The sequence below is a fragment of the Coturnix japonica genome, chromosome 1, assembly GCF_001577835.2.
Source record: "Coturnix japonica isolate 7356 chromosome 1, Coturnix japonica 2.1, whole genome shotgun sequence".
In the NCBI taxonomy this organism is placed as follows: Eukaryota; Metazoa; Chordata; class Aves; order Galliformes; family Phasianidae; genus Coturnix; species Coturnix japonica.
Window position 1 is genome coordinate 79,848,831 of NC_029516.1, and position 21,988 is coordinate 79,870,818.

Genomic DNA, 21,988 nt, shown 5'->3' on the forward strand with positions numbered 1-21,988 from the left:
TCTGCCAAGCAGCAATCTCCCCAGGTATCACCTCATGTTCCTGCTTCTTCTGCAGGTTATACCTTCGTGTGTAGTGACAGGATGTGGGGAAATGGCTTTAAACTGGAAGAGGGTAGATTTAGGCTATGTATTGGGAAGAAATTCTTTACTGCAAAGGTGGTGAGACACTGGAACAGATTGCCTAGTGAGGCTGTGGATGCTCCCTCCCTGGAAGCATTCAAGGCCCAGCTGGATGAGACTTTGAGCAACCAGGTCTAGAGGGAGGTGTCCATGCCTATTGCAGGGTGTGGGTGGAACTAGGTGATCTTAAAGATCCCTTCTATCCCAAACCATTCTATGATCCTGCGTGTTTTAGTAGTATAATTTAGAAGTCTAGGCAGTTATAGAAACAAATTGGTTTATATGTCTAAATTCTAAATTTGCTAATAAGATGTGAGTCTCTCTCTGTAGCTTTTGTATTTTGGAGCTGGTGTACCTGAACATTCAACTATGTGTGTAACTAAAAAACAGGGCAGAGGGGAAGAGCAGCAGCCATCAGAACTTGTTTCTGGAAGCTTCTTCAAGATATACATAGATCATAAAGCAGAGGTAAGCCTTTATACACAGGCTACTTACTCAAATGTTTACATCCTTTTTTTCTTTCAAAGAAACACATCATGCTGGACTTTGCAATATATTTTGAAATACATATTTCATATCTTTGTCTACATCCCTGTACATACTATTCATGCTGTAGAACTCACAGGTAAGTAGTTAATGAGGACATTTCATCATCTGTTACTGTCTTTCTAAAATAGATTTTAAGTTGAATGTTTGAAAGACATCTAATCACAGGTATTTTATGCTGTAATTCAGGCACATATTAGATCAAAACTGCCACCAGAAGAAACAAAGTTAGTTTACTTTCTCTTCTATTCCCACAAAGTACTTATGACATTGTGTATTGATTTTTTCAGTCTTGCTATGGTCTTTCTGCAAAATGCCCAAGCCCAGAGCCTTCAAACAGTCCTGTTGATAGTGAAGATTTATTTTTTTTTCCCTTTTGACACAGTTTACCATGAACTTCAGCCAGAACAGTTCTACTATTGCAAATTGCCATATGGAGATTGATTATAATGTATGAACAAACACTTTTTTCAGATTAGCATTTGGGAAGGCAGTGGCAAAAATTCATTATATACACCAGTCCTTGGATATTTATTGCAAATGTCTAATAATGAAGCTTGATTTTTATGTGCAGTTTCCAGAAATAAATGAGAATATTTACTCTATTTATACAAGCAGATTTTCAAGGATTTTCAAGCTGTCAGTTAAAAAAAGCCAGAAAGAAGGAAGTAACATGTTTGAGATCTGCTGGGGTTGCAACTTGTAAAACTGATTTTTGAAGGGATCAGCTGTAAGGGATATTCTCCAAAGCACACTCTTTTTCCAGAGGCAGCCCACAGGCTTTTATGTTCCACCTTTGCTGACAAAGGTGGCTAGGACAACAGTGAAACCCTTCGTATCTTCCAGTATTTTTTTTTCTTTTAGATAGTACCTGAGGTGGTAAAGTAAGAGGACAGTGAAGTGTGAATTTTGTGTGATAGAGCACGAAGCTGGCATAGTGCCACCCTTACTGGACTAAAACTCTGCTGTTTAAGGGCCTCTGTTTGTGGGAGACCAAACCTATCCAGTAAATCTCTTCTTATCTTATGTCATGGTCATAGAGAAGTGAACATTTGTCATAGCTGCCATTTTGTTAACTACAGGTACATTGTTTCCTCTTGTAGTCTTAGTAATTTTCTCCCACAAGATTATTATCTTATATATGATTATGTGACACTTCCACCTTCAGCACACGCACCTTTTATTTTTGGGTCTGGAATTGGAGATTTGCTAATTGTTTGGTCTTTATGAATATGCAAGAAGCCTTTTCTTTCCTTATCATCACCTTTCCAGCAACCCATAGCAAATGAGCATAGACCTCAGGCGTGCATTTTGCATGAAAGCATTGCTAATAGTATTCAGTTTATCTCGGACAATGGGGTCCTGCAGGATCATGACATTTTGCAAAGAAGATTCTCTACTCAGGGCATTCCTCAGTTTGTAAGCACCACTACAAAACTATTTCAAGTGTTTGACATCTTCTGCATTAGGGGCTGAGATAATATGGATAACGAACATTAGAGAAGTAAATGTAGAAAACAATAATAACAAATGACATTGAATTATTTACATGTAAAATATATTTTACTGGGTACTGTCCACTGTTTCACTGGTTAAATGTGCTCTTGATTCCTATGATAGTATACCGGGGCTGATGAAATAACAACAAATAGACATTTGCTGTGTGTTCATCAGATCGGTTTTGTTTCTCATCTGTGCCATAAGAACCAACTATTAAAACCTTTTCACATCACTTCTGCATATACAAGATGAGTTACACTGATAGTATAGGCAGAAAAACATCTAATGTAAGTTATGCCATATATTCCATTTTGGGAGACAAATTGAAGTGTATTGGCCTTATAAATATACACTTGTGCAAAACTGTCTCGATTAATTGTACAGAACCCACTCCGTTGAAATATAAGATTACTGGCCCTACTCTTACTTCATCTCTGCTGAGCTAACAAATCTTGTGAATGATATCAGATCCAAACAAGCCCAAGGTCTACAAGTATTTGCATGATCAGGTTGTCACTGATTTAATGCAGTTTCTTTAATTTTTGCAGCAATTTTCTATTAAAACCTATTAAGATTGGCTAAGCATCTGATAGAACTTTGCTTTGGCATACAGCTGCTCTTATATTCTGTAATGGCATCAAGTTGTTATTTTTCTCTCACAAACAGATGAAGATCCTAAATCCCTCACATGTTCCTTCGAAATTTTACTGAAATTATTTAAATTGATTTAACTCATTCAGTGTTTTAATGCTTACCTGCTAAGATTTTGGATGTGGCTACATGCATCATTACTACAAACACTTCAGAATGCTATTTTTACTATTTTATCTTAATCTTTTTTCTTTCTTTTTTTATTTTTTCTTATTATTTTTTATTATCCACCGTGTAAAGGAAGCTGCTGATCACAGCCTGAACCTCTGATTAACCATCTGAGGCAAGCCACGAGTCAGCTGTGGGAGCACAGATAAAGGTAATTCAGCTGTGCTACTGGAAGGGGTGGAGTTCAACTCCACCTCTCCTAGATCCCATTTAAGGACCACCACTAAGATAGAATCTTTTTCTGGAGATTGTTCCTTTGTGGAGTTCTTGTGGCAAGCCCCTGCCTTGAAGGCCTCAGAGTTGGTGAGTCCTTTTCCTTAGTTACCCTCTGGCTATTTATTTCCAACTATATTTGTACTATTCCAACTGTACATTATACTTGTATTATTTCAACTGTATAATACTATACTTGTGTTATTTCTATTGTATGCACCAGCAGCACTTGATATGGTGAGACTTTCTTTTAGTGTAATATCAGAAGTATTTAAGTAGATGACATGAACTTATTTCCAAGATAACGTGTTGAGCGCTTTCTACTCTTGTAATGTTTTCCATACAGTGTAGATTTGGAATAAATGAGTTGACACATACAAGGTAACATTCAAAAACTAGAACTAAATTATATTGCTTCTGGAAAAATGTGAGCCAAAAAGAATTCATCTTGATATTCTGATCATAAGGAGCGAATGCATAGTTTGCTGCTAAGAAAAATCTAAAAGCAAAAAGCTGAATTTATACTGCTTAAGGATACATGATGCTTTTGAGAGATGACCAGTGCATTTGTAAAGTAGGACTTTTGGTACAATGTAAACTTTATAATCTGTTTGAATGCATATAAGCAGGACGGTTTTTTTTGCTTTCTTTAAAAAAAAAAAAAATAATTGCTGATAGCTCTTTAATTTTATTGTATATGTGAAATGCTTGTACATGTGTCTGATAACAATGTCAGGATGAAAGCAGCTCGTGACATGTCACTATAATTTGAACTGGAGATAATAAGGGTTATGCTTACTTGCCGTAGAGATGCATTTGGCCTGGTGTTTTTGTAATCATTGTATAGACAAGTCTGAAGAGGGAAATTATCCTAATTGCTTTCTTTACTGTTTGATTTACAAGTGTTCTAAATCAGGGAGTAGGTTAAGTTTTCTTTCTTCCCCCACCCAAGATCTTCATAATGTCTGCTTTTTTTTTTTTTTTTCTTTTTTCCTACTCGTTAATGCAGAATTATTGTTACTGTTGTTATTACTACTGTTATTTTTATTACTGTAATCATTATTATTATTATTATTAAAATAAGAAATACTTTCCAGCACCTCAGCTTTAAGACAGCTTGTGGATTTTTTTCCTTTTGATTTTCACTCTTTTTCTTTTACCCTTATGTAAACTTGGGTTTACACTCCATCTCATGTTGGCAATCTGCCATGTCCTTCTGTGTTCTCATTTACTTGTCTCTTTGTTTTGCTGCTATCTTCTGGTGCATTTTCCAGTAAAATTAACAAGCTCTTACTACCCTATGACTGAATTTGGTCCACAGCCTGATATAAATATGCTGTTTGTGTCTGAATGTCCTTTGTGTCTGGAACGGGATCTGCTTTAATATTGCAATTACTATTAGAGCTGGTTGGGAAATCAATTTTTTTTTTTCCTTAGAGCATTTTCACAAAAAGGAACTTCTGTTGAACACTGTTCAACATCATTGTCTCCTTGAAAGACTGCAAGCAAGTTTTTGCTTGTGAATATCTTGTTGACATTTTGATATAAAAAATTGAAATTACATTAAGTTGTGGCTTTTTAAAAATCATAATGGTTACACAAATGTGAAAAAATATTCTTCTATGCTAAAATCTTGGGTCTTTATTCATGTGTATGATATAGGAGGATGCTAGCAAAGTATAAAATTCAGCATTGTATTTATTCTCACTAGCATATCTGCATATTGTGAACTAGTTTTGTGTCTCCTAAGGAAATACATAATAAAAATAGCTTGAAGATGAACTGTATAGTTTACTTTTATTTTTCAAGTTTGGGTAAGTAATTTTATTTAAAAGCTTAAAATATTTGAGTTTTACTACTGTCTAAAATATTCTTGTGGCAGAGTGCTCTATTAATTGCAGAGCACTCAGGGAATTAAATTGCAAACACAGGAGTTGTGCATGATGTAGTCACTTCATTTTATAGTTTATTATTAGAAATCTGGAAAATGCAACCTAAATTTAATAAAACAGATAATGAATCAGAGGGTGTATATCATCATTTTGCGTGGTGCTTTGAATATATAAAATATATTGCATTCTTATATTTCATCTTTCCACTCTGAAAAATGGGACCTCTCAGATTTTTAGTTTAATGTGCTGAAACAAGAGTAATTATTGAGAACGCTGACTTCAAAAATTGACTGTGAAAATTGAAATGTTTTTGGTGACTTTGATCCATTTGGTGGTTTATCTGAAAGCATGAAAATCAACTGGTGGTCTGGCAGAGGGAATATCTTCTTTGAGGGGGAGCATGGCATCACTTCAGCCTGGTGGTACCTCAGCACTGTCTGATGGGGAGGGTCTCAGAGATTCCATTCATGTTATATGTAAGCATATTCGTCCAGTTCTTGGAAGGGAGGATGGCAGCTCTTAAGTTCAAGAACCATTCCAGCATTTTCACTATCTGCAGAGGATAATGCAGTGTATTGTTTCTTCAGCTGAAGGAAAAAAATGTCCCTATGGGTTGTGCTTGCTGTGTGATGTGATTGTAAGGGTGTTATGACAAACTGTGTATGCCTTCTGTGGAAACTAAGCTCGAAAACATTGCACCCAGCTTTACTTAACTTTGAGGGATGAAAGCACTGATCTCCATCATTAACCCAGTCCTGATGTGTAGATACAATGTGAGAGCTAAAAAAAGAACAGTGGATGCTTTGTTCACTTTTGCTTTCTGTCTCTGATTCAAGTTTACATGGAGCACATTTATGTACATATTACATGATTTGTAACAGAGAAGCTGACAATACAGCCTTACAGATGCTGTTACTGAAGCTAGTGTTTGCCATTCTCCTGTTTATTCACCATAAAATGTATAACTCACAGGAGTCATCATAACGTAAACCCAAGCATTGTCAATCTTTGTTTCTTTCTAGCCTTTATCATGCTCAAAAATAGCCTGTCAATATCCATCAGCTCTCACAGCAAAGCTATGTGAAAGCATATGGAGGAATTTTTGGCCGGCTTCACAGATGGGAAAACGAGGCAGTACAAGAAAGGACCTGCTGGAGGTCATATGTCCTGCGTGTGACAGAAACAGGATCAGAACTCAACACTTGGTTACTATATTTGCTTTCTCTTTTTATCCTCCTCAGTATCAGTGTGTCTTCGGGTGGGGTAGATTGTAGTGACCAATTTATTTTTAGAATAACTCAGGGAGACTTGTCATTCATCGTTCAGTACTGATTCTTGTTGGATCATCCTGCTTTGTATACTTTTTAGAGAAATTTAATAGCATATAACTGGTATTTATACTGAAACAGAGTTTTGTTGCCAGGTAGGTAGGAAGCCCATTATATTGAACTCTGTGTCTGAAGTGTAGCGAGTAAATAGTCTAAGCCATAAAATATTACTGCTTCAGCTGTAGTGACTTCCCCAAGAAAGATACCACAGTAATTCTTGAGGTTCTGGTCTGGAGCCAGGGAGCTCAATGTGCCATCATCAGCACTTCTTGTGCTATCTTAGGGAATTCATTTTCTGCTTTTCTATCTAATTTCTCCACGAGTAATAAGGGCAGTAATGGTTCTCTTACTTTCAGGACCTGGATGAGGGTCTCAGATGTTGTGAGGAGTAGCTGAGTAATTTGATAAATTTGTCAGAGTTCTTCAAGGAAAATTAACCAGTGATGAAGGAACATGCTGTGCAAGAAGTAATGCCAGCTTATAGACGGACTAGCTGTTTCTTTTTCACTTCTATATCATCCCATAGAGAGTGCGCAATGGGAAGACTTACTTCTACTTCATCCACCTGGACATTCCAGACCTCTAAAGATGTCCTACTGATGCGTGACTGTTTAATGTTGCTGTTAATATTTAGTTTAGAACTAAATTCCAGGATTTTATTTTATTTTTTTACTCAGATTGGTTAAATCTGCTTCTGTTGTTCAGCAACAAAAGCAAGGAGATCTGCCAAATTATTCAAAAATAATTAGAACAGATGGCAAAGTATGGCAGCTCTAACCTTCCAGAAACACCTAACATCCTGATTGCATTTCACGGATTACACATTGACTGAGATACACACAGTAGGGCACTTCTTATAAACTTTTACTGACAGTTATTATTGCTCACAGACAGAATTTTGATCTAGTTAGATTGTTAAACACAATCTAAGGTAACTTTAAGGGGAATTTCACAAACATAATAAGACGGTGTGACTGAGTGAATTCTTTGAGAGTTTTTGCATGACTAAGAGAGAAATAATTAGCAGTGTTTTTCTGCTTACTGTACTTTTTTCTTTTCCACTGGAATAACTTTTAGTTCTGTCAGCCCCAAACCTCACAGCAATGTCTGGTGGAGTGAGTTGGCATGTTATGAGAAGACTTGTGAGGAGTGAATCATACCCTGGAATCTGAAGTAGCTCTTTGGACCCTTTCAGCTTGTCAGAACTTCCCAATCTCCCACTGTGAGGTAAAAGTAGATCAGCACCTGTGAAGAGGCTCTCCATCACCTCATGGCCAAAAATGGCCTCTTTAATCACAACTTGGAAGGTATTTCAGTCCCAGAAAAGCCAAAAGTTTAAAGCTATAAAATAGCAGAATGAAGGAAAGAAAAAGAAGTTTTTCTGTCATTCTAATGGCTTTCAATCTCATTTGAGGACCACTTTCTGGCTTATATAGTGAGATGGAGAGATTTCCAAAGATGAGCGATAAGTGAGAAGGAGGAAGGTGAGGTTTTTACTCCATCACTAACTTTCAGAAGCTGTAGTTTTAAGAAAAGTAGCAAGTAAGTGCTGACAGTGTCAGCAATAGACAGATTCCATTGGTTCCAGTATACTTTCAATCAGGTAGTGCAGAAGAAAACCCATTTTATCTGTAGGATAGATGTAGGTGAAAAGATAAATTCTGCTTACAGATGAAGCTTTTTTAACTTGTAGAACTAAGAATATCAGGCCATCACCAGCACTTGTACCCTAGGGGCAAGATTTTAGCTAGCAAGCCCTGGAGTATTCTCTCAAGGTATAGAAAGTGCAAATAGGAAAAAAGCTGACAGTTCTAAACCAGATGGGGACAAGGGACACCCTTGTTTTCTGCGTGCAGAGTTCTGGATACTATTACATTGTAGAAGTTGCACTGAAGGAAGCTGTGTCTCCATGGGAGGGAGCAGTGTGGGAAACACTGAAAATGGAGGTTATAGTAGGGTTTTTGGAAGGAGGAGTTTCCAGAAGCATTAATGTTTGCAGACAAGCTGAATTTGTAAGCTTAGTAAACTGTTAATTGAATTTACTGTCTTGTAGTGAATAAGTTTACTGTCTTGTAGGGTCAGAATGGGCTGAAGTTTTTGAGTGGATATTATCAGCATGTACCTTCACTGATGAGAGAGGAGAAGGCAAGCACCCACTGCAGGTGCTGTAGGAGAGAAAGAGCAGTAGATGCAAATTCCAACCAACTTCTAGTGTTTCTCTAATTCTGGTGGTACTTATAGCTCATTAAGGTGGATTAGTAAGATAGAGTGCAACTGCCTGAGCTACTACCAAAGCCAGCTTGTCAGAATGGATTCTGTTGCAGGAACATGTTTCTTGGAGTGATATTTTCAGAAATAATAATAATTTATGTCTTGAACAGAACAGGCGGTGAAAAGGGGAAAAAGGAGAGTTGAACCTGTCACGTGGGAAAGCAGTTTCAAGGACCTGCTTTGAACTAAATGTAACATCCTGGGAACTTCATAGTGAGCACATAGTATATACTGTACTATATAAAGATGCCCTCTGAGGGGAAGAGCTGCTTACAGAAAATGGAGCAGCAAAGATGACTTCTTGGCAGGGCAGTATGAACACATTTTCGAGGTACATTTTAGGCCCTTATGTTCCAGGTTTCTTTGTATCAAGCACAGCTGGAAACATAACCCGGATCACAGACAGAGGCTTTAGCTCCAGAAACTCAAAAGCATCTGTATTGGCATAAAATGACCCCTAAATCAAATGTCAAAACTTTGAAGTATTTTCTGAAAATGGCTTTTTTTTTTTTTTTCCCTCTCCCTTTCTTTTGATACTCTGCAAGACATTCAGAAATGATTTGCTTCAGGTTGATTGCCTCACCTGTTGACAGGCTTGGACTCAAGCTGAGATACAGTGAACAGCTCAGGGAATGAACTGGTTTCAGAAGAAAATGCTTAAATTGAGTGTGTGCAATAACACTTTGTCCTGATTTCTCATCTGTTCTTAGGGTACTCATTTGCTTGAAGAGGGTTAAATCCTGGGGAAGAAGGGGTTGGGAAGTACAGTCTGTTTGGGGTCTCAGTCCCACATACCTATGGAAGTAGAGGGAAAAGACCATGAGTTCAGGCTTGGACATGGGAAAAGGTCAGGAGATAACACAAAATGGCCGGAGTCATCTGGAACTACAGAAGGAGGGAGCCCCGGAAGAGATGCAGAAGGTTTTGCATCTTTCCTGTCTAAAGCAAGAAGTAAAGCATCTGGGACAGAAGCAAGTCCCTGGGAGGGAGAAAGGAAGCATTGCTCATTTTCTCTGGCATACAAACAGGGAGGGGACCAATGGGAATAAGGGAAGACTGATGTCCCCAGGTGAAATAGTCCTGAGGCATGGTTTTCTGAAACCTTGAACTGTTTCTGTAAAGCTGTAGGGAAATCAGAGTTGATGTACAAATACCTGTGACTACCAAACTGACAGAAGAATTCATACAGGATATGCAGAAGGGGCTGTGAGCCAGAGGCTTTGGGAATCTTCCTACTAACTCCAAGGAATGTATCTTAATTTCTTACCTCACTTCTTAATGTTCTGCAGAGCCTCTTGCTTTTGCTCTACATGAGCAACTCCATGAGCCTTGTGCTGAGGAGACCCAGGAAATATTTTGGGCTTGCTAGTGAAGTCTCATTGCTATTGCTTGGAGGGTGGAAGGGGAGGACACCATGCTGAGAGTCTTCATCAGTAAAGAGCCTTGCTTTGTATTTATTTCTTGGGTTGGTAAAGGTACCTTGGCTAATGCTAGGTGAGACTCAGGGCTAGTTGCAGCAATGAGACTGGGGTGTCACTGACGTTGCCGAAAGGTTCAGAAGAGCTGCAGGATCTGATGGGTACAAAGTCTGCGTTTATTTCTGGAGGTGGCATAGTTTTATCTGTGTGAACTAGGTATCATCAGACTGTCCTTAGGCTTAGCAGCAGATGCTCTTATCTAAGCCTTGCATATGCTGTGGCATTAGACCAGCTAAAACCCTGCTTTATTTTTATGACTTAGACTGGAAGAATCTCAGGTAGAGAGAGGCCTTAGGAGCATTACCTGTGCAAAATTTAAAGCTGACTGTGCCTGGGCCTGAGATACAGAGAGAAAAAAATTACAAACCCAAGAGAGTTGGAGCAAGATGAATCTGACTGCATTTTATCTCTGTGTTATTTAACTCTAGATGAATAAATTGGTGCTGAAATAATGGTACATGCGGCATAGGAGTGCTGATACCACTAACCGCACTTCCACTTTTCAGTGTAGCAGCTTATCTAAGCTTGGTCCCAGTGGTTAGTTTTGGGCTCAGGAGATAGCATGGTAAATGGTGTGTGGTATACACAAAGCATGCTGCCAGCTTGAGTTTCTTTTTTGTGGTGTTTAATTTTTGTATTACCATAATTGAAAACTGCCTGCATTGTTTCCTGAAGCCTAGGGAGAAGCAAGACAGTTGCCAAAGTAACATCATCTTTACATTTCACCAAGTCACTGTAATGCAATTGCCTTGCCCTTAACATCTTAAAAGAGTAGCAAAATGGAATTTTACTTCAGAGGAGAAAATAAGTGCAAGTTGCAAATAGAACAGGATTCCATGCCGTTAAGTGGATTATACTCCTGTCAGGGTACTGCAGATTTTACAGACACAAATCTAAATTTAACATATGGCCCCAGCCCTAGGCCAGGGTCCTGTTTGAATTATTCCAGGCTTGTATGTAGAAAGCTGTGCTCCAAACATGAATCCAATTACCAGCTGTAGTCAGGCAATTGAACGGCCACAGAAGAAATACTCTAATAGATGGGGGGGAAGGAAGCAGGGGGAGGAGAGGGGAGAGGACTATGATTTGTGTGGTAATCAAGAAGAGAAGGTCAGTTGTAATAGAACAGGCTGGTTTAGAAGACAAAGCAAATGCAGGATGCCTTCCACTGCGTTGAGGGACGCTAACAATAGATCTACTGCTTCCATTACAAAAAATGTCACTAACTGGCGAGTGGAATATAGGTGGGGTAAGAAAGGCTTTTGATGGATCAGGTGATTAAAATCTAGACTGCAGATGAGCAATTAACAAACACCATACTGATGACCTGTACAGGAACTTAAGACTATAAAGGGAGGAATGGAGAAGGTATAGCGGTGTGCACACATGCAGCTGTTTTTGATTGATGACACTGGAGAAGCATTTAAGCATGTTTCAAACTACTGTAAAGTACTGAACAGAAAGACCAAAAATGCCTATTGTCCCCTGTAAGTATATGGTTTTGTTAACTGTGTTACTGAAACTTGAACAGCTAGCATTCTGCTCTTCTACAGGCAGCAGGACCACAAATGAATACCTATTGATCACTCTTTGCATGATGACTGTGCAGAATAGCTGCTCAGAGCCTGGCTTTGAAGCATCTGCTATGTCAGTGCACAAATTATACGTTTCAACTGCTCATTTACTGACAGCAGCCAGGGCAGCTGACACTCTGACTCCTAGAAAATATATGTATTTTTTCCTCCCCATCTCAAAAGATCAGGATTTCTGAAGAGATCTGAAGATGTACTTTCTGCTAAGTTTGAGAAACATCAGCTAAATGTTCTGTGCCCTCCCCTATGCTACAGATCAACCAATAAATCAGAAGGACAGTGTTCTTGGTTACTTATATTTTGTTTACTGCTGTTTACATAATGTTATATGTGATTCTTGAGATATGGTAAATGAGCTAAGGCTTTCATCAGGTTTAAGATGTTGGCTTTGATCAATGAGAAGAATTGATGGTCAGAAAGCTTCTAGAGCAGCGAACTCTGAATTTATGGTTGAAAGAAATGCTATGGATTCCTTGAAATATTTCTGGGGTTTTAATTAAATTTTTAATAGCATGAAGTGCTTAACTACGACATTTAGGGGGAACATAAGGAAACCTAAATGCTTTGTTGGAAACATCTGCATTTTCCTTTCTGGAGAAAACAGCTTTTTTAAAAAGTGGGGCATCAGAAGTTTTAATGAAATGTCGAAAGCTATTTATTCTATAAAAGCATATGGTGTTAATGTATCCATCAGTGCTGATAAATCCATCATGGCTTAATCTGTTGTGCTCAGTGAGGTAACAGGACAAGAAACAGCCATCTGCTTACCATATTTGATTGCTGTTTCTTTGCAGAAATACAGTCCTGCTTTCAGCACTTAAGAGTGATTAGCTGTAACTTATGGAGCTTGCTGTGGCTTACCCACTGAGTAATTACTGGAGAAAGCAATCGCAAGAGCATCTGAACATGGGGGCAAATTGTTAGCAACTACATTTGTGACAAGTTTAAGGTCTAAAAAAAATCTTCCTACAAGTGTGCCATAAGGGAAAGAAAAAAAAGGGCAGAGCACCGTCTGTAGAGGATAGGGGCGCCTATTACAGATATTTTCCAAAGCCTAGCCCGCAAAAGCTTGAAAAGCCCGATTTCCTTCCTCTCCAAGCCCCCAAGGCAAAACAGTCCTTGATTAAAAAAAGGGGAAAGATTTTAATTGCTCTTTCTCTTGTGTTCCGAGCTTGCTAATTTATTTTTCCAGTAGCTGCGCTGCTTCAGGGATGGGGCTTCATGCTACATCTCCCTCCCTATGCAAACTTGGGGCTGGGATGGAGACAGGGGCCAAAACAAAAGCTTCTGTCCCACTGCTTTAATAGGTCATTTTATTTAGCACATACAAAGAAGCTAGTCTTTCTCTTTTTTTAGGATGGTCATTTTGGAGAGACCTACTCCCCAAACCCAACCTCCGTGAATCCCCATCCTGTCCTGGCATTTCATCAACCAAACATTTATTTACACAGCACCAAATAAAATGTATGGCAAAAGAGAATTCATTTAGAAGAATAGCCTAAGATACTCAGAACAAGCCCAGGGTGCCTTTTCAAACACTGATTTTTGTCCTATTTTAAGTTCTTAAGTAGCCTTTGAGGTCTTCTTATAACTACTTACGACACTTAAGGCAATTTTCTTTTTGATTGCCTATAGCCCTTCTCCTTCTGCAGCATTTTACTACTACTTCTCCCTGCCACTAACAACCCCAAATGTCCTCCTTTCTGCCCTCCCACTATAGAACTAAGGAAAAATTAATACTAAACTTTCTTGCCTGACACTGGGCTTTCCTCCAAAAAACGTCTTAACGGTGACTTCAGAATTGCAATTGACCTGACACAAAAAAATAATTTCTCTTAAATGCATGATGTAGCTCACTGAAGTGCTTTGGGATACATGCAAGATTTTAGTTGTCATGCAAATAATTTGTGTGTATTTTACCTCTCTGATAAGAGTCATCTCAAGGTAGTGCTCTCTTTGATCACTGAAATAGACTTCCTTCTGAAACAAGGGTAACCTTCATCAACCAAACAAAGCTGTTAGAACTGCTGCCATGTTTGAGGGAGCTGCCTTGAGGGGGTTTCCAGAGATAAGACAGGTCTTTTGCAGTGCAAGGTGAGGCTGAGATCCTGTCTTTTTGTGTAGTTCTGCCCACAGAAAGTCCCTTAGAGCTTAGTGAGTTTAATCCCCTTTACATATCTAGTGACAAAATTCTTGTGCAATCTAGAAGAAATGAGAAGACATTTTCTCCAACTAGTCCTCACTTTGCCTCATGATAAGTCCTTTTCATTCAAAACACCTGAATTTTCTTTCCATGCCATAACATGCTGCAGTACTAATTCCGTCTTTGCTTTAATAGCTGGAGTCACCAACAAAAAGCGATTGTGTTGTTGCTCTTTACCATCACTATTGGTGACTTTTGTTTGCTGCCGTTGTTGACTGGATTTGTGCCAGAGCCATACAGCAAATTAAATATTTTCCATCACCCATATAACCCCTGGCTAATTTAGATCCAAAGTAATTGCTTTTAGAGTAATTGTTTTACATCTATAGCTGATACTTCTGCGTGTCTTTTGTCGTTTTAATTATCTAATGATCTGATTGTGCAAGCAATACGGGAAAAAAAATCTTCATGTTTATTTGCTTTTGCATGAGAGAAAGTCAACAATTTGAAAAGCAGAGATTTACAGACGAAATTACACAGAACCTTTAACCTGGCCATCAATTTTACCTGCACAAATCAACATGCATTTTTAAGTACATACACTGTACTTAAGTGATATCCTCTACTGTGCTGCAAGATCATAGGATTTGCTCTTAGACAAAGAATGATTCTATGTTCCATTTTATTAAGGAAAATGGATGATTGAGGAAAAGCTGGTGTTTTTTGAAGGTATTATGATTTGATATTTGAAGGTGGGGATTATTTGATGTATCATCATTACATCTGAGAATGTAGGATGCAATCAGATCTTAGCTGATTACATCCACTCATTCATTATTATTAATTTGCAATTTGGCTTCTTCCAGTGCAACAAGTTAAGGTCTCAGACATGACTACAACAGTGAAAAATAATGTAACAAAAGAGCATAGGATTTCTGGAAGGATGGAAGGTAATATTGCTTCATTCCATCACTGCTGACTGCAGAATCTGCTTGTGACAACAGGTAGAAAGCCTGTCATCAGCAGGGGCTGGAAGCTGGGAATCCATTTGCAGGCCAGACTCCAGTAATTATGTGAGTCTGAAAATGAGGAGGCAAAAAGTTGATGCTTTTGTGGAAATTAGAGCTGAATGGACTAAAATCCACAGGAAAACTGAAGTTGTGAAAGAGGACTGTTAGAATGAGAGAAGGAGTAAAGGCGATACCAAAAAAATTCTATAAAGTACGTGAACCACACAGAATGCAAACTGTTTTGACATTCTGGGATATCAAAAGCATTCAAAAAGGAATGTTCCTTCAAGCACCTTGTCAGTAATCATATCTGAAATAAGCTAAACTTTCACTACATTTGAATTCATTGTAATCATGATTCAACAAGCATTTCTGGAGGAGAATGGCAAGACATTTTCTCTGGCAATATTCTAAGTCATATTTTTTTGTTGTTGTTGCTGGGACATGGGATGTATGTGAGCAAAATAAGGCCGATCATTGTCAGAGCCTCTGAATTTGGTCAGAATCTTGCAGATTATGTTCCTGCTATAAAAGAGATCTGATAGTATTTCCTCTCTTCTTGCAGTTTTCTGTTATTTGCACAGAAATAAGGGTGCAATTGTAATTTACACCACTATTGGACCTTTCACAACAATCTAGTGCAGATTTTCAAGAGATGCTTTTCTGCCATACTGCTATTTAATCTCTTTGGCCTTTTAAGGAGCTGCAAGTAGCTTTGTAACCACCAGAAACTTCTCTATCCTCTACAGTGTCCCTTCCAGAAAATTTTATGCATATTGCCACCAACTTTATTGTTAAATTTTCTGTAGCTTATATTTATATTATTATCTTTGTAAATACTTTTTTTTCCCTTGCTACTTCCCACTGATGTGTGCTGTGTATATTGTTTTACAAGGTTTTACGAACTGCTTCCATAACTGTAAAATCCATGAAACGAAGGGTTTAAAATAGAGTCACATAGTGCTTTGAAATAGTTGCTCTCATTTTTTAGTAGTTTGTCAGGTAATCAATTTAAAGGTCTTGTATACTGCCTTTTCAATGTGTAGGTATAACTCCTGTAAGCATTTATAGGAGTTACATTTCCTAGTCACCGGAGACCGTATTTAATTTGCTTTTCATTCTTTCATCATATGGATTACAGCAACCTGATGCAGGTTAAAAAACTACAGTGTATTTGCAAGTATTTTCAATATTCCATTGTAGCAACCTTGTCTTAAAACTTATTCTAGCTTGAGAAGTGAAGAGTATTGATTTTATCACATCTGTTTCCTAGTAACATGTTCAAAGATAACATGGCACCCTCTCTGGGTTTTATTTCATAACTAATATATTTAGAGGAACATAAATCTGACTCTCTGCATTGATTACCCACCCCAGGGAAAAAGACTCAGTGGATTAAAATTCTGACACAGGAAGCTCCTGAGGGAGCTGCTGTCAAAGCAACTGTCCGGGCAAATTAGAGGTGGGCCCAAAGCATGGTGAGCAAGCGGAGAGCTCAGAGGTCTGTGGGCATACCAAAAGCAACACTCCAGCAGTTTTAAGAAGAAAAATGATTTTGAACACAGTCTTGAAAACCCTGGATTAAAGAGATTGAATTTAGCCCTGCAGCAAGTGGGCATGTTGTATGTCTCCCTGCTGTCTTGCATCAGTGCTGAAATTGGCATAGACATTTGGAGGCTTCTAGGTTATCCAGATTTTCCTAAATTTTACATATATAGAGAGACTTTTAGATGGACAACCTTGTTCTTTCATAGTTAGGAAAATCTTTTTGCATAAACAGGTTTCTTTAGGGAGACTGAGATTTAGACAGATAGTTTTGGTATAAGAATATGGAAGAAGACAGCCAAGTGAGTTCAGTTGCTGTTAAAATTGTAAAGAGCCGGTATTAAGACTTCAGCAAATCTGCCACATAAGTAATGCTAATAATTTTAGATCATTCTACAGACTCCATTTAAGACAATATGCTTGTTAAGATTGTCAGATCTTACCAGTGGAAATTCAATGAAAGCCATAACAGTTTTACAGCTTAACAATTCCACAGTCATTTTTAGGCATTTGATATCTCATGTGGTTATTTAAGAGTATCTTACTTTTCTTTTGGTTCACAAAGAAAAAATATGCATTTGCTAGCTAACTTTCCATCCCTGCCTCAGAGCTTGACTGATCATTTCTTTCATCAGAGGTCATCTGTGCTTCTAAAAATGAAACCTGTGTGGCCATTGTTTGTTCAGTTGTTGCATATTAGCTCCTCAGTGGTTAAAAAGATCTGAACAAATAAGAGGGCTTACCCTACATTATATTACCCTTTATTAGTAGGAAATTGAAGTCTAGAGATTATTATTAAGCCTCAGCCACTGAAGGCTACCCATAGTCTGATAAAGACCCCTCAAACTGACCCTTGATCAGTCTGCATTAGGAGGATTTTACCCTTGTTACTAATTAAACAAACAGATCTGATGGTATTATTCTTTTCCATAGCCATTTCATGACATCAGCTCTCCCTTGTACCCATGGACAAAGAGAATCATGTTCCTCTTTGAGATGCAGCGGTATATTAGGGGCCTGACACTGGGCCATCCAGTGCTCAGTTGCCCTTTTTTGTTTAACATAGTGGTGTATCAGGTGTCAAAGGGCTTCTCATTGAAGTTCTGGGGAATAAAGACAAAGTTTCCATTAAAATAGAAACTTCACAGACTTCATTTTTCAGATGGAAGAAAAGCAACTAAATACCTGCCAGAGAATGCAGGAAAGGATATCTTGCTAAGTGAGAAGCGTAGGCATAATGAAATAGGGCGTTTGGATTATTTGGGTGTCTTTCTGTTACTTTACTTGTCTTTTTATTAAGGCTGCATCTTTGCAGATGAGTTTATTCACTTCCAGGTACGTATAACGTTAAGGTAATGAACTCTTCAAATTCTGCATTATTGCAGATAGAAATTTAATTTTGAAGGTTACAATCTCTGCGCCAATGTGAGTTAAAAGTAAATAAATTCCAAGCAGAGTATTTATTATTTTGTGGGTAAAGTCACCTCTACTTTATACAAATAGAGTTCACTGGAAACAAAATAGGAATGGGTCTGAGGCTTATTTTGTTCCTCTGATTTTGACTGCGGGATGGAAACCCAACGATTTATACAGAGCTACGGTCAGATCAGAAGGTCCAGCCTGGATAACAGAAATCTGTGTTGCTCATTGGATGACACGACAAATCATTCTGTCACCCTGCTACAGATGCCACCAGCTTCTAGTTCGTATGATGGAAAAGATGTTAACAGGAGACAAAAAATCATATGTGCATATAATTAAATAAACAATCAGCTTTTCTACTCAGCATTATTGGTTTTATTTTTTTTTCTTTGTTATGATGTGCTCCTAGAGAAAACCTGTAGGCCAGGGGGCCAGGGGCTTGGTCCTCCATGCATGGGGAGCTTGACTTCAGCTTTGATTTACAGAAAAATAGTATCATAAGTAAGAAGGAACTGTATTATATTTTTCTCTTTAGTTATTTTTATTTCAGATAACAGAAGTATTATGACTTAAATAACGTAATAATGACTTGAATTCAGATGAATTAGAAAACTTTTTTTTTTTAATATCAATTGAAATGTTAACATTTCTAGCCAAGAAAAGAATGTATTCACAATTGTTGACATCTTGCTCTAGTTGCTATTTTTCCTCTCTGTTGGAAAGAAAAATTGATTGCATCTTACCTTTTTTTAAATCCTAATTTCTTGCATTAAGTTTTATCAATAATTCTCCTTATTCTTTTTGTGTTCCAGACTGCAAGCAAGCTGCACAGCCAAACTTCTGATCCTAAAGAATGTCTTTCCTTCTTATCCATTTTCATGACTGTGTGCATTGTAAGCCCCTGTAGCAGAAAGTCAACACTTGGAGGTCAGTGAAATCCTGTGTTGGTGTCGCCTGCCTTAATGCCTCCTTTACACTAACTGAGGTTATCTCCATTTGCTCTCTCACTTCCAGCTTACCCATCTTAGCCATCACATTTACCACATCACAAGATGTGTTCTTCAAAGCAGTGTGCCCTGCATATGAGTCACAACATAAATTTCTCTGGGAAAGAAGGATTTGCCAAAAAATCACTAACAATCTATACATCTTTATAAAAACAGGATCAATTCTGAAGAAACTCCATTTATTTTATTGCTCTGATGACATAGGAACTTGAATTTCAAGAGAAATATTTTTTGTCAAACACTATAAATTGTCATTAGTGCAGCTCAAAATTTTTTCTTTGAAGTGTCTTCTATGAGGAAATTAAATCTTCCGGAGAGCAAAACATTTTGTAGAGAAGTTAACTTGGGTCAATCTCTTCTGTAGAGGAATTGATGAAAAGAGTAAATGGTTGAAGATTATGATTTCATTATTTCTGTAATATGTTTTTTCTTTGGGTTTTGGATAACATTTATAGTTTTATTAAGACTTCAAAACTGAAAAAGGAAAATTTAATTTTGTAAAAAGAATTTTTTTTATTAACCTTAAATGAATTTTAGGTTTCTTTTGTTTGTTTAGGCTTCCATATTGCAACAGGAAGTTCTAAAAATCACAGAAAATGTTATTTTGGGAAGTTTGTATTTGCTTACACTGTTGAGATTTTAACATGTGCTTTTGCTTGAAGCTATGGTGAGGCTGAGAAACTTGTTTTCACAATCTGCTAACTTGGGAAAATTAGATACAGGAAGGGAGTTATCTTCAGTTTGTGCAGTGAGGACATCAGAGAGAAGAGTCGCATGAGCCTCAGGGCACGGTGAAACTGAACCTAAGCTCACCCATGGATGGCACTGACATTGTTATGGACCTTCTGCAAGGGCTTGTGTGTGATACAGTGTATGTATATAATTGCTTTCTCATGGTTTTCAAGAGACCAAAAGTCTTCAGGTAAGAGAAAAGCAATTACTTCCTATGGATGTGATATAGAGAAATTAAGGTTATACTTCATGTCACAGGAAATCTATGGATAGATTCATGATTAACCTGTTTTTCACTTTATTATGGTTCCATTTTTAAGTTGATTTTCACCTTCTTCAAGGCATATATACCTACACGTCTTCTGAGGCAAGCTTACTGTTCTCAGTTTTTGTTCATTTATGATCTCTCCCTTGTTCTGCTAGGATAATGATTTTATGTAGAAGAATCGGCACCCATTCATTCATAATTATAAAACTGTGGTACCTGAGATACTGCTGTAATTATTTTTCTGAATATAAGCTGTCCTTTGAATAGCAACAGTCATAATTACATACTAATGAAAGTGACAAAAGTCTTGAAAATACCTTCTTTAGAGGCATCCCATTTTAATAAGGACCATGAGTGTGTATTTTTCCCTAGCTTAAAACTGAGCACATAGATTACATCAGAATAGTATATAAATTCTTTCTTTGTGTTTCTCAGTATCATAGTATGATGTTTATACTTACACCTGATAAATTACAGAGTCACAGAATCAAGTGACTCTGTCCCAAGACAGCCTGTACTTTTTTGTTTGATTGTTTTCCTTCCTCTTTCATGGAGAAGAACATCCCCTGAAGCTGGTGGCCTACCAGCCCCAGTGTTATGCACATGTATAATACAGCCTATAAGCTGTTACCGTGACATTAGGTGCCCTCTATGTAAATCTCTTGAAATGCAGATGTGCTGTGAGCAGATGTAAAGGATGAAATGTTGTGAAGCTGGAACAAATCATACCTGTTGAGCTGTATCCAGAGCAGGGCCTCAAGAATGATCCATAGAATGGAACCCCTCTGAGGACAGGCTTTTCAACCTGGAGAAGAGAAGGCTCCAGGAGAGAGAGACCTGATGGCAGCCTTTTAGTATCTAAAGGAGGGCTATAAGTCAGAAAGGGGCAGACACTTTAACAGGGTCTCTTGTGATAGGACAAGGGGAAATGGTTTCAGACCAAAAGAGAGGAGATTTAGATTGGATAAGGAATATTACAGTAAGGGTGGTGAGCCATTGGAGCAGGTTGCCCAGAGAACTGGTGGATGCCCCATGCCTGGAGACATTCTGGATTGGAGCAGATGGGGCTTTGAGCACCCTTATCTAGCTGTAGTGTCCCTGTTCATTGCAGGGGAATTGGGCTAGATGACCCGTAAGGGTTCCTTTCTAACTAGAGCAAAATCTATGATTCCTGTGTAATAAGATAGTTGTAAGGGATGGGAGAAAGTAAATAAACCAAAGCAGGTATGTTAAAGTATTCTTTTATCCATAGCATTCCCAGAAAGTGAATGATGGAGGGAATATTGTTGGCATTATTTTATTTTTAATATTCTGTGTGTCAGTTGTGAAACTGTTCTTCAGAAATAACCTGGGCATTAGGATGTTGTGTTTGAGAGAGATCAGCAATGCACTTCTATATCCCTCTTTTTTGTTATGTTCGAACACTCAATTTAGAGACAATTCTCTGTGTATCCGAGGAGGGGGAGAAATCTTTGTTCTTTACCGAAGACTTGCTCTTAGGGATGGCATCTACTGGAAGGAAAAATTAATCCTATCTGTGTAATTACAGACATTATCAGTAGTGTGAGGAAATGGGTTGTTTGGATCTGAATTCTTCAATTTGAGCCAATCTGTAATTCAGGAGGAAGTCGCCTGCAACTCCTGGGAAGTGTTTGCTTTGCAATTTTATAATGTTTTGTATCAAAGTCTTCCTTAACTGCAGCCCTTCAGAAAGAACAAAGTATGGAAAGAATGTTGGGCATGAAATTGTCCATGTATAGCAGTTTCCCAAACATGCTATTTATTTTACTTGCACATCTAGAAAGTGTGAACAATTCTAAGTCTACAGACTTGTGTCTCCTTCTTGCTTTGGTAGATCAGTAGCTGTCTTAAATTTTCTCTTTTTGTTGTTTTTTGTTTGTTCTTTGTGGTTTGTTTGAGGTTCAAATTCAGCAGAAAAAAAATAAAATTACAGGAGTTTGCTATGCAAGTATGTGTTTGTATGTGCAGGTGTGTGTGTATAGGTATATATACTTATATGCATGCAAATATAGGTAAAGGTATATGTTTCGTGTGTGTCTATGGTATATATAAATATATACATGTAGATAAGCATACAGATA

At 37.8% G+C, this 21,988-nt stretch overlaps 1 long non-coding RNA gene across 2 annotated transcripts in view; it reads left to right on the forward strand.

Annotated features, from left to right (window-relative positions):
* Positions 1 to 3,240: 3,240 nt before the first annotated feature.
* Positions 3,241 to 21,988, forward strand: part of LOC107321589 — a 35,500-nt gene continuing 16,752 nt past the window's right edge. For both annotated transcript variants that reach the window (XR_001558604.1, XR_001558605.1), the window contains exons 1-2: positions 3,241 to 3,288; positions 18,692 to 18,806. This is a non-coding gene — a long non-coding RNA (uncharacterized LOC107321589). The remainder of the gene's footprint in view (positions 3,289 to 18,691; positions 18,807 to 21,988) is intronic.